This window comes from Leptidea sinapis, chromosome Z (genome assembly GCF_905404315.1).
Source record: "Leptidea sinapis chromosome Z, ilLepSina1.1, whole genome shotgun sequence".
Lineage (NCBI taxonomy): Eukaryota > Metazoa > Arthropoda > Insecta > Lepidoptera > Pieridae > Leptidea > Leptidea sinapis.
Window position 1 is genome coordinate 22,735,594 of NC_066312.1, and position 17,148 is coordinate 22,752,741.

The window sequence follows — 17,148 nt, forward strand, 5'->3', positions numbered from 1 at the left end:
TTATAAATTTTCACCTTGACACAATGATATTAAAATGATGTAATATAACTGATTTTTTTTATGTTCTGGACCTGGTCTGTCTGAATAAACAAATTGTTACCCAAATCAAATCAAAATCACTTTATTCGTTTAGGTTAAGAAAATGACATTAATGAATGTCTTGAATTATGCTTTAGTGAGAAGAAGTGGCCAGAAACTAATTGCCACACACACTGTAAATTCAAATAAAGGTTTTACGAGAGCATTATTTTAACGACTATAGAAATATATGTATATTAAATAACTTTAATTTTGAAGACTTTAGGTATCGTCTATCATAACAAGCAGCACGTACGAATCGTATACGAGCATGACGCATGGACCAGGCATTGCTTGCCTCGACCATATTAAGGGACGCTACAACAACCAATGTGCATGACGAAGCACGATGTCCGACATGTCACGAAAACTCAATCGAATAACAAAATAGAATGTAAATCTACATAATATTGTGCTATACTCACTAAACACCTCTACTTACAATTTTACCATTTTCAAAGGAGTCAAAATAGGTTGCGGCGTATTGTGAGGTGGACTGTCAGGCAGGAAATCTACAGCGGCCAGTTCACAATTAATATACAAAAAGTGCCAATTGGCTAATGTACTCACCCTTGTCCTCAGTCGAGCAGTACTTCACTTGGTACGACCACAGACAGTTTTTAAAATGATACGAAGGACAGTATATGAACCACAATAACATTGTTAATGCGTTTATGTGAAGAGCAGCGCGTACGCAGTGTCCTTTCAATGAAGTATGAACAATAATTAGTGTGGCGTTGCAGCCGGCCGGACAGATATAGCGCCTGACGCGAAGACCAAAGTTCAAAGCCTATATTAAGTATAAGCTTATAGAAAAACCTTATTACAATCTAAATGATCATTTAATATTGTAAGTAGAGGTATTTAGTGGGTATTGCACTGTATTATGTAGATACAAATGCTATTTTGTTATTTGGTTGAGTTCTAGTGACAGGCTTCTTCCTGGTCGCTTCAATATAACTGATTGTCGCCGCGACTTGGGACGGGTCGTTCCCGTCCCTTAGATATGGTCAAGGGAGGCGATGGCTGGCCCATGCGTTATGCCCGTAAAGAAGCGCCACTTGTGCTGGTAGGATGATTCTGTTACCAAAAACTCAGCTTCATGTTTTTAGAAATTAAAGTTATTATATTTTTTTAATCGAAAATTAAATATCGCAATATACTTTTATTTATTTACGGTGTGTGTGGCTTGATGTATCTACTGTTTTATTCAATAACTCTTGTTTTTAAGTTTGAATTTACTTTTTTCTCGTATGGATTGAGTATTTAAGTTGCATCACTTTACATAATATATTTTAATTGAAATGATTTGTAAAACGTAAAACTTGATTTTAAACAGTAGCAATGAGTTTCTTGCTGCTTCTTCTCACTAACATTTTAGGTGTTAATACAGGAGTGAAATTTTAATGTTTTTGTCCTTCAGATATTAAGAGCAGCTGAAGTCTCCTCTTTTGAACTTGAACCTGTAATGTCCCGTTTTGTTAATGATCTTACTTGATCCTCAATAAGGGGAACAATTGCATATTTTATTTATTCTTTTTTTTATGAAAATAAGGGATGAGACGAGGAGGACGTTCAGCTGATGGTAATTGATACGCCTTGCCCATTACAATGCAGTGCTGGTCAGGATTCTTGAAAAACCCCAATAATTTGGAATGGCACGACAACTGCGCTCGTCACTTTGAGACATTAGATGTTAAGTATCATTTGCGCAGTAATTTCACTAGCTACGGCACCCTTCAGACCGAAACATAGTAATGCTTACACATTACTTCTTCACGGCAGAAATGGGCGCCATTGTGGTACTCATAATCTAGCCGGCATCCTGTGCAAAGGAGCCTCCCACTGGTAGATAGGGCGGACTAGATAGGGTTGGTTAAATAGCACCCAACTGTTGAGAGCTCACCCATTTCCGAAGTGATAGTAAATGTAAAAGGAAAAGAAAAGTTTTGACAATAATTGTTATTTTCTTGTCATACATGAATAAAGTGATTTTGATTTGATTTGATAGTCAATTATAAACTTCGTACTTTATAAGCGAGGACTAAAAAGTGTGAGATTGTCGGTTTGTTTGTAAATGCTTGTCTTAAAAATAACTTAAACTCAAAGCTTGGCTGGCTTAAAAGCAAAAAAATGTTAAGTTAGTTTTTGTATTATGAGGAGCACAGGAGCCATCTGCTGTAACCTGATATAACTGAACATTACTGCATACTTTTATACCTATTTAAATGATTTAATGTGTATTTTTCAAAAGCACTAAAAGTTCTTATGCAAGTTAGATTTCAGAGTGATACTTCGACTGGTGTTCTCTAGTGAGGTCTCCGTTCGTAGCTACGGTGCCACTTTCATCAAAACAAAATATTTGATTAAATAGTTTAAATTAATTAAAAATAAGTAATAACGTTTGTCTTGTTTAATCCATCATAGTATGTGTCAAATAATAATAATATGTTTATTCAATTTTAAAATATTATTTATGGGTTTAAAGTCACTTATTGAACGTCAAAAACTACCAGTTTTTTTTTAAGTTAAAATACAAAAATAGAAGTACACTGGAGGACGATTTTTTTTTGTTTTTCTGTTCGTACGGGATAAAGTCTAAAACTATTGGACCGATTTATTTAAAATCGCATAGTGATACCTTACATCCCCGGTCAATATCTTAGATAATTTTCATCCAGGAAAATTATAGAGTTCCCGTGGGATTGTTAAAAATCTATAGTAATTTATATAGCGTACACAATTTAATAGTTTGGCAGGTTGATACCTTATATTGCCCGTCAATATCTTAGATACTCTTTGTTTGTTAAAATCTAAAGTTACTTATATAGTGCACAATAATTTATATAGATAATTTAATAAAATGTGGCATGTTGATACTGTAGCGCGTGGGTCCTCCATCACACGTGAATTTATAAAATAAAACAATCTCATATATTCTGTTATCCTTATATTCTTATTCTATTATTACATTATATTCTTTCACTTTCTATTAAATATATTGATTATTATAAATATTAAATGTTATGCCGTAGGCCGACCGTTCATATTTTACTTCATTCTCTTATCTGTCTTATTCGATTGTCTACTCATCCGCGTCAACTCCACGCGTTTCCGAGATAAAGGGTCCTTTTCGACAGTCAGAATTCGATCGTTTCGAATCAATTGTGTAAAAAGTGGGTAGATAAATGAACTACGTACTTGAACCTCAAAAAAGCTATTGATAGGTGTAAAAATATAATAAATATATGTATTTTTTAATATATCCAAAAAATTTTAACTAATAAAAAAATACTTAACATACTTAACATCACTCTTTTTAATACCAATAAAAACAAAGTTCGCTATGACAGGATCGACAAGTTGACAGATTTCTGAATTATCGAATCGAATTGACTTGTTATTAAATGGATGAAAACATTCTTCATACCTGTTCCCGAAAACAACCAAGTAATATATCAATATAAAATAAAGGATAGATTCATATTCATAGGTTTTCATTTGTGCGCAAATTTAGGATATTATTATATAGATTTCCATTAAGTCTTCTAATTGTTATTCTTAAAACACTTGGTTGGCCCCTATCGAGTAAAAAATATTTTGATATCATCATTTAATATAAAGATCAGAAAGTTTTAAGAAACAATGATTTTTTATAAGTACTAGGTGCTTAGTCATGTGTGTACGCGGACGAAGCTGCGGGAATCAGCTAGTAAAATAATATAAACAATGGAAAAACGACAAAGTAAACAAAGAATGGAAAAACCTTGGAATTCTCATCGTTCGGCTGAATTCTTAAATTGATGCAATAATTTTTATTTATAAACAAGCGCAGCTGTCTGGCTATGTTGTTGATAATGGCTGCCACACAAGCATTTTGGAATTTCTATCTCTCTACGCGTCTGAGTTCAGTTTTTGTATTAAATTACGGCCGTTTTCAATAACCTATCTATCCTTTGTTTAACTTTCGGATACATTGTTGTCACCGTTTAATGACAAGATCTTATCTATCCGTATTTATGTCCAATATAGTTATAGTCCAATGCTATCTGTCAATAGGTTATTGAAATGTAAGTAAGCGTAAAAGGATAGATTTGTCTACCCCTAGTAAGATAAACTAAGGATAGATAGGTTATTGAAAGCGACCGTTAGTAGCTTAGTACCACGTAAATATAGTTGCTAGGTACAAGAAAAATTAAGTTAGCTAAATATATACATCCTAGTGTCTATTAAATTCAGCCATAACCAGCCAAGGGAGATTGTCGCTTGTTTGAAAAAGAAAATTATTATGCATTTATTGTTTAATGGAATAGGAGGAAAAACGAGTGTAAAGGTCACTTTATGTTAAGTGATGACCATCGCCGAATTTCGGTATAAGCAGTTATTTTTAGATTACAAATTAATAATGATAAAATAAAAATAAATTTAAGTAAATTACGACTTAGTGGTTTGGACAAACCGTTCTTTATGACTGAAGAGGACTAGGGTACGGTCACGTGTAATGCTATAACTGCCACCCATACATATTCTCCCATATACCATATCATGGAAACATACTTTAGCTTACTAGCTAAAGTTGCATAGCATTCTGGAGAATGGATACTTCTAACCCGAGTTCAACTGTCAAAATTTTCATGATCTGTCTGAAGTTGCCTTTAGACTTAAATGACAAAAATTCACAGGCAGTATATAGAATTTAATTTAAGTATAGCCTATATAACATTCATACATAAAATGTTACCCGCGAAACCACTTTATGTGGCGACTTACTTATAACCTTGAGACAGCCGCTGCGAAACTTGTTATTTGTTGAAATTAAAAGCTCTCGCCATTTATGGCAATCCTTGTCTTCAACATTCCATATAATGTTTTCCTACATGATACTGCCAAACAAGGGACATGTTCGATTTGGGATCCCCTTCAGAAATGCTCCTCACACATACTGCGCAATTTAATATAAATATTAGAGACTTAATGAAAGCCCATGTTATGAGATATTACGCGTAATGATTTGAATGATGATGAGATCTATGAGTGGTCGAGGGAATTCCTCAAAATTTATAATAATACAAATAGTTGTTTTTCTTTTTGTTATTTTTAATAGCAAAATAAGTATTCGTATACGGAGATTTGTGAGAGAAATATTACATGGGTGCTGACAAGATAGTTAAGTGACTTTATTAAATAAATTATAAGGCAGTGAAAATAGTACCATCTCTTTGGTAATCCAAGAATCTTTTTACCGTTATTTAACTTAGTCAAATACAGTTAAAGCTATGTCTATCTACTCTGTCATGTTCTTAAGTTCTATAATCCTGTCCAATCTCTATGGCTTCTGCAATTATTGATGAGCTTTGGGATAACTTTGAAGTGATCACGCTTATACATAAAAAAATTTAGCAAAAAAACGACCGACTTCAAAAACACTATTCCAAAACAATATGATGTTACTTTCGCCCTTACTGAGTTCCATTGATCATCATATCATCAATGGAACTCAGTAAGGGTGCGATCTGTGGCAGAATTTCTAACTGTCTGTAATCAAAGCGCTTACGTTCATTGCTATAGTATATCTACAAATATTTAGACAAATTGCTAGTTAGTGTACTTCAGATTCACTTAAAATCAAAAAATTAACAAAAAAACAACCAACTTCAAAAACGGTATTCCAAAACAATAGATTTAATATGCACTAAAAAGTATAAAAATAATTGCATATTTTTATGCACTCTAATTAATTAATGTAATTCTAGTTACGATTATTGTTATTTTTGGAATCAGTGTCCTTCCGCCGCGACCCGCTCTCGCCTCTCGCCTTCTCACGACTCAAGCACATCTCACCTTTAACTATGTATGTACCAACCTATCTTGGCTGACACCGACTCCAAAAATTACAATAATTGTAACTAGAATTAGATTAAGTAATTAGATTGTATAAAAATACGCAATTATTTTTATACTTTTTAGTGCAGATAATATCTATTGTTTTGGAATATCGTTTTTGAAGTCGGTTGTTTTTTTTGTTAATTTTTTGATTTTTAGTGAATCTGAAGTATCCTAATAGCATAAAAAAGATTCGCCCGAGTATCTTTAGTTTGCTCCTAAGAATTGAAGAGTTTCGTTGCTTTGTCATTGATTCCATAATCAGAACCCAACCAACTAACTCTCACTAAACTACCTTTGAAGTATATACTTTCCAATAAAAAAAGAATCATCGCAATCGGTTGCAAATGTAGTTGTTCGTAAATTTGTCGTCCACATACGCATATCAAATTTTAAATTTTATCAGATTTGGACCAAATTACAATGGGAAGCACCACCTTTCGAATAAAAAATGAATTATCAAAATTGGTTCACCCAGTCGAAAGTTTTGAGGTAACAAACATAATAAAACATACCGACGAATTGAGAACCTCCTCCTTTTATGAAGTCGGTTAAAAGTGTCACCTAAAATGACTCTTACTCGCACTAAGAAGAAAAAAAAATTTAGCTACCTGCCCCAACTTGAGTTGAAATCGGGTTACGTATAGATACAAAAAAATATTCAAATTGAGAACCTCCTCCTGTTAAGAAGTTGGTTCAAAAACTAATTAAACTTAATGCTCAATGCAAAATAAAAACAAACACCAATAAAGTCGTCCATACCGAGAATTAACGATCACGTTTTCCCGCTCGACGTAAAGAAACAAACAATCCACAATAATTTACGATTGTCACCTTTAAATAAAAACACAAGACATACAGCTTCCTTGTATGTGTTGCAAGTTCGACTTTATTTAATGATGCAGAAACAAATATATTTATTTTTGAGTATTGAATACCAGGGTATCCTTGACAGTTCTACCAAGGAATCTCCTGTAATTCCTTGGTTCACTTAAAGTCATTATTTATCAAGGATTCATGTAGTCATTTTTTATCCGTATGTAGAGACGAGGCTTGTTTGGGCGCATATTTCCCGGGAAATGTTTCGAACGTGGTTATTGGCCCCACAATTGCTATGAATAGCCATAAAATTAAATTTGAGTGGATATGTTTCCAACGTCGACGTACACCCATGGTGATTCTTTTCATCTTTTGTCGATATGTGAATGGGATGTGAGTTTCGACCAATGTGAACTCCAAAGTACTAAGCTTCAACCTGGAAACTAACTTAGAGCATGTCTTTGTGGATACTCAGTTTGTTTTCCATGGATCTCTAAAAGAATATAATGTTTGATTACCTAGACAACCCTTGAAGTCAAATGCTGTGTTACTCAATCCGCAATCGGATATTTTCCTGGGAATGTTGTCAGTAGCGAACGTAGTATCTATAAAACTTCTTCTTCTTCGTGCTGATAATGATGATGATGGACTTCTTATTATTGTTTAATACTCGAAGGCAGTTAGTGTCTAACAAGTTAAGAAGTCAAATTGTCATGTCCGCCTTTTCCATAAAAAAAAAACATAGGAATTTAAGCAAAGCCAATCATCAATTATTTCATTCATTATTTTTTTTCAAACTGTTACACATTACAATATTTCAATGAAAGTCTAATGCAATAAACTCAGCGCGCAGCAAAGTTCGTTACATATGAATCCGAAAACTTAAAACTCGTCATTGGTACGTCACGAGCGAGCATTCTACAGGGGTCTCCGTGGTGAGAGTTAGAGCACTTAACAAGAAAATTCTGAATCATATTAAAATTCTACAATTGCGCTTGCCACCTTAGCATAAGATGTTAAGTCTCATTTGCCCAGTAATTTCACTAGCCTTACGGCGCCCTTCAGACCGGAACACAATAATTCATGCGTACACATTACTGCTTCATGGCAGGAAAAGGTGCCGTTATGGTACCCATAATCTACACGGCATCCAGTGCAAAGGATGGAAAATGCCCTTAGTCTCCACTCACGATAACCGTGGGTCTGGGACATTCCCATTCTTTTTATGCCCCATGGCAAGAAGTAGTGATGAAGCTACCTTCTAGTCACTAAAACCGTTGTGACAATCACATATAACCACCTCCACGGTTAATAAAATTGGGGATATAAACTATAAGAAAAAACTATCGCTAATGCACAACCCCAGGAACGTTTACGAATAATCTCAACGGCACACTATCGTAGGCTAATCATATTTGTACGTACAAAGGTTTATGCGTGTTCTAATAGCTTACTCGTGACATCATTGCAAAAGGTTAAACTACTTTATTTCGCAAAAATAAAACCCAAAAGTATGTAATTATTAAGAGAACAAGATATTAACAGGAAAAATACGACAATATTGTCGCAAACAACTTATTACCAACTGCAACAAAGTAAACTTCGGTGGACTAAAACTGCGTCGAGAAGTAATGCTGCTAATAGTTATCTGCTCAATCAAGGACTCGCAATATGTACTACACTTGTATAACTACAGCACAACAGCCCTCGACGGTCGCACGACGAAGTACTTGCTCACATCAACACAGTTAGAAACGTTTAACAATAAACGAACGCATGTTTTGCGTTGCGTATCTTAGTCAATAAGCTGATAAAGCCATACCACGTTGCATATTAGAGAATCAATCAAATCAAATGCAATTATCTAAAACCCATACAGATTATTATTATATTACTATGTTTCTACTGCAACCAAGACAAGGACCAATTTGATTGTTGCTAGAAAAAACTACGACTACAATAGGCGATCACGTAGAAATTCTCGCATCATGTCAGCAAGATTTTTGCGAAATTTACTTACCGACCGACAGAGAGGTTTTAGTGTTTATCTAAGCATAAAGAAAACCACAATGGTCACCGGAAATTTTGAATGATAAGGTAAGACGGGTGGCGAATAATTTAAATTTTTGAACCACCAAACCAAATTGAAAGGATTGTAAAAAAAAACGAATTGATAAAGCGGCGAAGCTGGAACAGGCATACATATAATACATATAAGCAGCAGAATTCCTAGAACCATGCATCTTAACCGTGTTAAGTCTTATTGTATTACAGGTTAGGATAAGTGCACCTGTACATTACCAAATAACCAACAACACTATATTTATAAGCTTATTTTCCAAATAAAGTTGATTTGATTTGACCTATAACATACTTAAAATTTCAAATCAATGGAACGTAGTGTTACGTGTAATTGAAGCACAGAATGTGCTGCTTTTCGTGAAGACTTTAGGCTTATATAATATAAGACTTTAGGCCTATGGTCGTGATAATTAGGATTTCGGAGAAGAATTTATCAAATTCATTTGCAATTTCTATTTCTGAATTTATAACCCGATTATTAATATACATAGAAGTGTTACGGCGACTTGATCAACCAGTTTCATTATTAATTAAATTAATTATATTCCAAGTTGCTTTTACTTTATTATTACTGTTTTTTATTTTGTCTGCAATTAAACGTGTCTTCTTAAAAAACTACTTAAAAGAGCTTGGAGTATTTAGTACATAAATTTTGAATTATTCGCTATTATTGTAATGTTTCTCATAATAGAGCCCATTTAAGCATTTACAACTTTTGTGGATACGTATAGTTGCCCTTTCATTAAAACCAGATTTGTTTGTTGTTTACTGTATCCGTTATTGGAGTAAAAATCATATGAAATTGCTTACAGAAAGATTTGAAGAGTGGTGAAAATTTGCAACTTCACCACATACCTATGTCTACTGTGGTAAAATGGTATGTTATTTACCAAATTATTTCTAAGCATTTCAGGACAGCGACCAGTAACTGGTATAATCGCACTTTTTTTGAGCTGACATTGACCAATCTTTTATTATTATTTTTACAAGTTTTCCACTATGGTCAGACTGAACATTATATATAAATCAAAATTTATTACATGTACAGTACCTACATATGTACAATTTGACCAATCGTGGGTATGTGTACTATCTATGAGGGAAGTTGTATGTAGAATAAGTAAATATTTAAAATAAGAAATTCATTATTCAGCCATTTGAAAAAGAAGGGTATACGAATAAATTTATCGGTTGTGATTTGGGCATCAACGCACGGGTAAGGTTGATAGAAAATCATGTAAAGTTCTCACATTCGCACATTTTTTCAGTAACTTCAAAGTAGATAAAACTAGACTATGTGGAAAGACCATATTGGCCCTTAAAAAGAACTAAAGACCTTATCTACCTTAAGGTTCGTCGAGATGAACATAGGGTTCCGTTCGAATTATTTATTTACTATAGGTATACGTATATAAATATGTTGATGTATCAATCATACGTTATGGTCACTTAAAGCCTTCATTACTAAAATATTAGAAGCAATTGCATCTACCAATTTTTGATAGTAAAATTACTATATTATATTTGAGAAACGCAACATAATGTACCCTTGTTGAAAATGTAATTATTATATAAGTATAAATACAGAGTAATTAGTGTATGCTTCAAAGAACTGTGGTTTGCTCCTGAGATAACTGAAATTTACACTTACCACGAATTACAAAAATAAATGGTTCCTACAGTACTACTAGTCAGTTGTCTACATCAATTAAACATATAGATTCAGTGTAAATATATTGTATTATACGAGTAATATTTTCTAACATAAGTAAATTAATGTTTGGAATTTTAGCAACATAATATGATTTTCATTCCAGTTACGCTATTAAAACTTATGTATTAAAGAAAAATTCGATCATTATTAATTAATAAAATTTTGTAAAGTAATTGTAGATTTGTTACTATAATCTAGTTTTTAAATCATAAGTAACTGTCACTATTTTGTTTTGCACTTATGTTCTCTAATCAGTTTTGGAATTATTATTCTTCTTAATATAATAATGTTCTACAAAAACTTAGAAGCTATAGAATACTTTAAAATAAATAAACAATATAAGTCCGTAAAAATATTTTTTAATTAATACTAAAGAAATATTAAGTTTTCTATAGATCAAAAAATAATTCTTTCAGCATCTGAAATGCCCATTTTTTAGTTAACGAAAGAAAAAATCACTACAATAATTGCAATATTTAATTCAGGGTATTATTATAAATTTGATGAAGATGATACTGAAAAAATTATTGATGAGCTCATATATAAAGCAACGAACACAATACGAGGGCAGGTAACTAACTTACTAATAATTAACAAAATAAAGAAAGATATCGAGCCATATGTGGTAAAATAAATAAAAAATTAAGAATCTCTCAAATTGTCAACAAGGACGCATAGATACATGGAGGCACGTGATAGTAAGAGATGGAGATATTGGAAAGCCAATTTTAAAATGCCGGATGCATGTGTGCATTAAGTATATATACATCTGAATTAAGATCGACCGTCGGAAGTTCAGTTGTTATGGTACGCAGAACACGACGCGGACGGTTGTAAACCCAAAAATAAGTAAGTTGATGTTTTTAAATAATCTAATTCTAAGATATTTTCATAGTGACAATATTATAATGTGTATAATTTGTTGGTATAACATTGAGTAGAAATAGCCGTTATTCAAAATAACTAACGGCTCATTTAGTACGTGAACTGACTGATTCGTTTTTCTATTGATTTTAATGGTTTGTTAATATATTAAAATTTTGGAACAAAGTCCATGTGCTTTTCGCGCCTTACGCTGAGCACAAAGCGGCTTAAACAATCATTGCAAATGTGTTGCGAATTGTCAAGGCACAAAATGTGATTCGAGTTTACCAAATACTACAAATACACCCGACGACCGATACAAAAAAATCATCCGTACAACAAATATAATATTATTTATGCGTTCACATAGCTATTAATCATAGAGTTTTATCTGTCATTATTTTTGAAATGAATACGTCTTAGGCGCGCTGAGGATTTTATTTTGCAGGTATTGAAGAGTCTGAGTTGTGACGCGCGGCCCGAACTCGGCTCGAGTCGACTAGGGGACTGAACATATATTATTTTGTATAAGGAACTGTTTTAATGATGATATTAATTTCTGTCCTATGTTTTTTAAGTAAGCGGTTTTAAATAAAATTGTTTTTGAAGACACACCATAATAATGTTAATAATATAAGCCCTTATTGAGACAGTAGTATTTACATAATAATAATAATAATATTGACACACTTTTTACACAAATTATCTTCCCCGAGTTAAGCATATATAGCCTGTGTTATGGGTTACAAGACAATGACATATTTAATACAATATACTTACTTAAACATACATAAATTCATATAAACATACATAAATACATTTAAACATCCATGACTCGAAAACAAACATTCATATTCATCACATAAATGCTTGCACATAATTATATATATTTACATACTATCCTTAAGTAAGCATCTATCACTATCTGTTTTTCTCCTCTTCTCCTTTTCCAACTTCTTCCACTCTTTTCTATCTTTAGCTATCCTAAATCATGTCTTGCCTGTTATCGTTCTTAGTTCGTCGGACCATCTATTGTGCTGTCTTCCCTGTTTCCATTTAAGGTTTCTGGGATAACTAAAACTCTACACTCTTAGTTAAATTAAACTTAGAGTGTAAAAGCTTAAAATTAATGATAAATAAATATTAAACTCGATATTATTTATATCTATGTTTCGAATTCTATTGGTGTTATTACAAAAACTAATTTAAACTGACTAAGTGTCTAACTTTTTAGGCGACGTCTAAAGATTGACGATAAACAACAGAAAGACTCCGTGTCTGTTTTAGTAGAACTTTTTTAAAAAGTGTCCAAAACGTGTTTAACTTTGTGTTTTATTAAATATTCAACATACTCCTCTGAAGAAACACTAAACAAACAAGACTGCTCTTTTTGCTATCGCTAAAACCGTCGGTCGTTGTACTGTAAGCCAGATGTAAAAACTTCTAATCTTCCCAAGCTAAGTTAATGCGGACTATTTATCTTACTTATCAATTTGTGTTTGGTATTTTTTAATTTATCTCGCTGTATATATATGATTTATTTGTATATTACATTACAAACAAATTAAACTTTATGCGAAAATCATCACAAATACCATAATAGGCTTTCAGCAACATTTGCCCGTTAACCTGTTTTAAATTTTTTCTACAAAATATTTTGTTTTTATGAGAGTGGCGCTAGAGCCTCGAACGGAGGCTTCGCTAGAGAACGAACAGCACTCAAAGTATCACACTGAATTCTAACTTACATAAGAACCTTAAGTGCTTTTGAAAAATAATTCAAATTTAAAGTATGCTGTAATGGTCAGTTATATAAGATCATGCAGAGGGTGAGCCTGTGACATCATCTGAGTATTTTTCCTCAGAATATAAATAGCTTACTTATTTAGTATAGTTTTAGTTGTTTCGAAGACTAGCTCACTCACCCTTATTTACAAACTCACCCTTTTTTTTACAAAGTACTTTGCTATAATAATGTAATAAAGTAATGCTTATAAATTATATTTTTTTATATTTATTTAACGTACAGAAACGAAAATTGAATGTCAATGTATACAAAGATTTATTTATGTTTTATAGATACACTACGGGTTTTTATGTTTAAAAATTCCTGCGATGTATATTATGTTAGCTTTGACATCACTAATATTATAGGCCTTTAAAGTATTTATACTTCAACAGATAGAAAAAAGATAATTTTTAGGTTTTTCATTTACTTGTACGGGATGAAGGCATCCAACAAGGGTTGGCGAATAATTTTTAACGATTTTAAGCCGGAGCGAAGTATTTATATTATATGTTATATTATATATTTAATATTCATATTGTGTTTGAACGTGTGTTTATCATGGCTCTAGTCACTCGAATTGTATTTAATGTATGTATATTGTTCTAAATATATCGTTATAGATAATATGCGTAAAAGTGTATTAAAATTATTATTACTTATCAAAGGCATAAATCCGACAGCAAGTATTATTGTTTTGTTTTGAAGGGCGATACAATGACGTCTAATGCCCCAGATACTTCAACAATTTCAAATCCTTGCTCTCAACTAGTTAAATAAAAGCGTATAGAAAAACATAATTCCTATTAAATTGTTTTTTTTTTTTAATTATAAGAGAGCTTGGGTAAGAATTGCCCTAAAGGATTTCAGCTCTCAGATACTCTTAATAAAAATATTATATAAAGAATTATGTGCGGTTATCTAATATTCTAATATATAAAACACTCGTGTCGTTGTAGGCTGTTGACATTTGCCAACAATCATGATTTTGTCTTATTAAGTTGAAGTTAACAATATGTGCTTTGAATTTACACACATATAGACATTTTTTAAATCTACTGGTGTACTTACTGTTTGTTTCTTTTTAGGGATATTTATCTCAATGGCTACACCGTTCTTGCTGGGTCATGTGAAATAAATTCAAACCAAGAAGATTCACCGACGACAGTAACAAATTCAATCGGAACACTTCATGACATTCGACGTGATAAGGCGGATGTGTCCAGAAGATTTTGTTGCGAGAATGGAACGAGTAACGGTGATGTATGTGTGAAAATGTGAATTAGATACAACTTGTCTGTCTCTCATGTTCTAAAATCAAGTCTTTATAAAAGTAGGCGCATTAATTAATTTAGATTTTTTAATCTCATTGTGCTTTCTTTGAAGCTACTAGAATGCCCTTACTTCAGCTCTTTCATTGGAAAACATAGTCTCTTTTTGTAATATACTTAAAAAATCTATTTTGAATTTTTCCACTCAATTGGACTGCAATTGGCGAATTTATGACTAATACCTTTCTCGCGGATGGGTCTCCAATTGATGCAAATCTGCTGCTCGCATTAAGTGTATCAAACGTATTATGTGGTAACATGTCATTGCGATTTACCACATACATAATATCTTATTTTGTCGTAATATGATTAATTTAATATTAAGTGATTTTCATTTAATTATATTTTTTTAGAATGACAATTGCAACTTATTCTTGGAGATCTTCTATCGGCATGGATACCATTAATGGAGTCCCATTATTTTGGATGATTGTAGTTATTTTAGTACCTTGTACCCTCATTTTGTTCAATTGAGTTATGTCGCAAGTTTGTGCATTAAGTGAATTTATAAATTATAATATTCTTAAAATGGTCTCGTATTTAATTTTCCTTAGTTAAGTAATTTAACATAAAATTATTTACGTTATAATAAATTTTATTGCTACAAAACGACGGGTTCGACAACTCTACCACAAGCGAAGACCACACCAACAAATTAATGTTGCCAGAGCCAAAAGTCCTCGATGGCATACGTCTATCCCTTAATAGTAACATACTCTATCCACTGCAAAAAAGAAGAGGTTATCTCTTACTTTGTGATAATGATTGGATATAGTATTTTATTTGATTAACGCGAGTGTTACACATTAGAAGAAAATAATACTTTTTAAAGAATTAAAACGCGAATAATTGTTATTTTTAATAAAAAAGTAACTTTTACGCAAAATCTAATCTAAATACAGTTACATGCGTTTAAATCCTTTAAAAGGTGTTTTATAATAATATGTTCAACGTTTATGAATTAGAATTATTTTTTCGCAATTTATGGAATAAATGAGTAATTGCGAGGACTGCTCAAATTTCAGAGGTTTCATTTAACATATTTGCTTCTTAAAAAAAAACAATTGCGTGCGTACAAAGTACCCATGTCAGAAGTAAAACCTGCATTGTGCATGAACCTCTAAACTGAATATGAAGTCCTGGTACATACATGTTGCTATCATGACATATCATTTCTACCGCTATGAAAGATACTATCACCGCATGTATATCTTCAATATATTGGCAATTATAAATCGGTAATGTAAAAGCTGTTTGCACGAATAGAATATTAATCCTTATCATTTTCTACTGACTAAACAGCGTACTACTATATCTTGTACTATCTATTGTATATTATAGTACCTATATATTGTACTTCTACTATCTTTTTGTATGATATGACTTGCAATGAATGGATTTTGATTTCATTTGACTTTATTTGAACAATCGAAACTCAAAATATTTTCCTGCTGCATGCAATTTCCGGACGCAGATTTCCGTATCTATTAAGATTTTCTTATATAGCTTCAAACAGTCTTGGCGTGAAGTTATCATTTGCACCACCACATGGTCTTATATAACAAAAAGTAGTTCTTTGTGGCCCTGACTTATTTTATGTATAAGTAAGTCGTACGTATATTGGGCAAGATTCATTCTTATGAATGAATGATCTCTCAATATGAATAACATTTTGCAAGATGATATAGATTATAATAGATGAAGTAGACTTCAGTTACTGCTCTCATCCAACCTATACCGGCGATCTTGACCAGAAAATTAGTCCATCTTGTTGGTGGGCTACCAACACTACGTCTTCCGGTACGGGACTGCTATTCGAGGACTATACTGCCCCAACTGTCCGTCAAGCTATGTGCCATGCCCTGCCGCTTGCGTGAGCTTCCACATAAAGCCTGAATAACCTTCAACGAATACCGCTCAGAGTGTTAGGTACGCTACCCTAGTCAACACACTGACCACCTAAGTTAGGTTGCTGACGAAAGATTTGTGGACAAGGAATCCGACGCCCTCAAAAAACTGGTCACCCTTCCAGAAGTAGAGCAGTTGTCCGGAATTTATGATTATGAAGTCCTCACCTTGTCTTCGAACTTCAGATACCCCAGGACATCTTGACATAGTCTGCTCAAAGTTTCCAGTTCCTTCAAGCTCTCGTCGGTCCGCAGTGATATGTGAGCAGATATTATAATTATTATTATTATGAGATAGACGTATGCCATCGAGGACTTTTCTGACCTTTATAAGATACACTATTCCACGATACATTATTTTGTTATATCTCAAAGGGTTTATTTAGACAGCGTTTTCATTGAAAGCTCCCAGACGGAAAATCGTTAAGTATTACAAAAATGTACACAAAAAATTACAAATTGTATACCTTCCTCATGGACCACGCTATCGATTGGTGAAAACAGACAGACAGATGCGGCGGAGGAGTTTTTAGGATTCCGTAGTCAAATGGCAAAAAACGGAACCCTTATGGATTCGTCATGTCTGTCTGTATGTCTTTGCATCCATATGTCACACTCACAGCCACTTTTTTCCGAAACTGTAAGAACTATACTGTTGAAACTTTGTAAGTAAGTTGATGTATT

The 17,148-nt window shown here is 32.7% G+C and overlaps 1 long non-coding RNA gene across 1 annotated transcript; it reads left to right on the forward strand.

Annotated features, from left to right (window-relative positions):
* Positions 1–11,344: 11,344 nt before the first annotated feature.
* On the forward strand, positions 11,345–15,089 carry LOC126978834 (uncharacterized). The gene is made up of 3 exons (XR_007732718.1): positions 11,345–11,425; positions 14,315–14,489; positions 14,911–15,089. It is a non-coding gene; the product is annotated as an uncharacterized LOC126978834 (long non-coding RNA).
* The last annotated feature ends 2,059 nt before the right edge of the window (positions 15,090–17,148 follow it).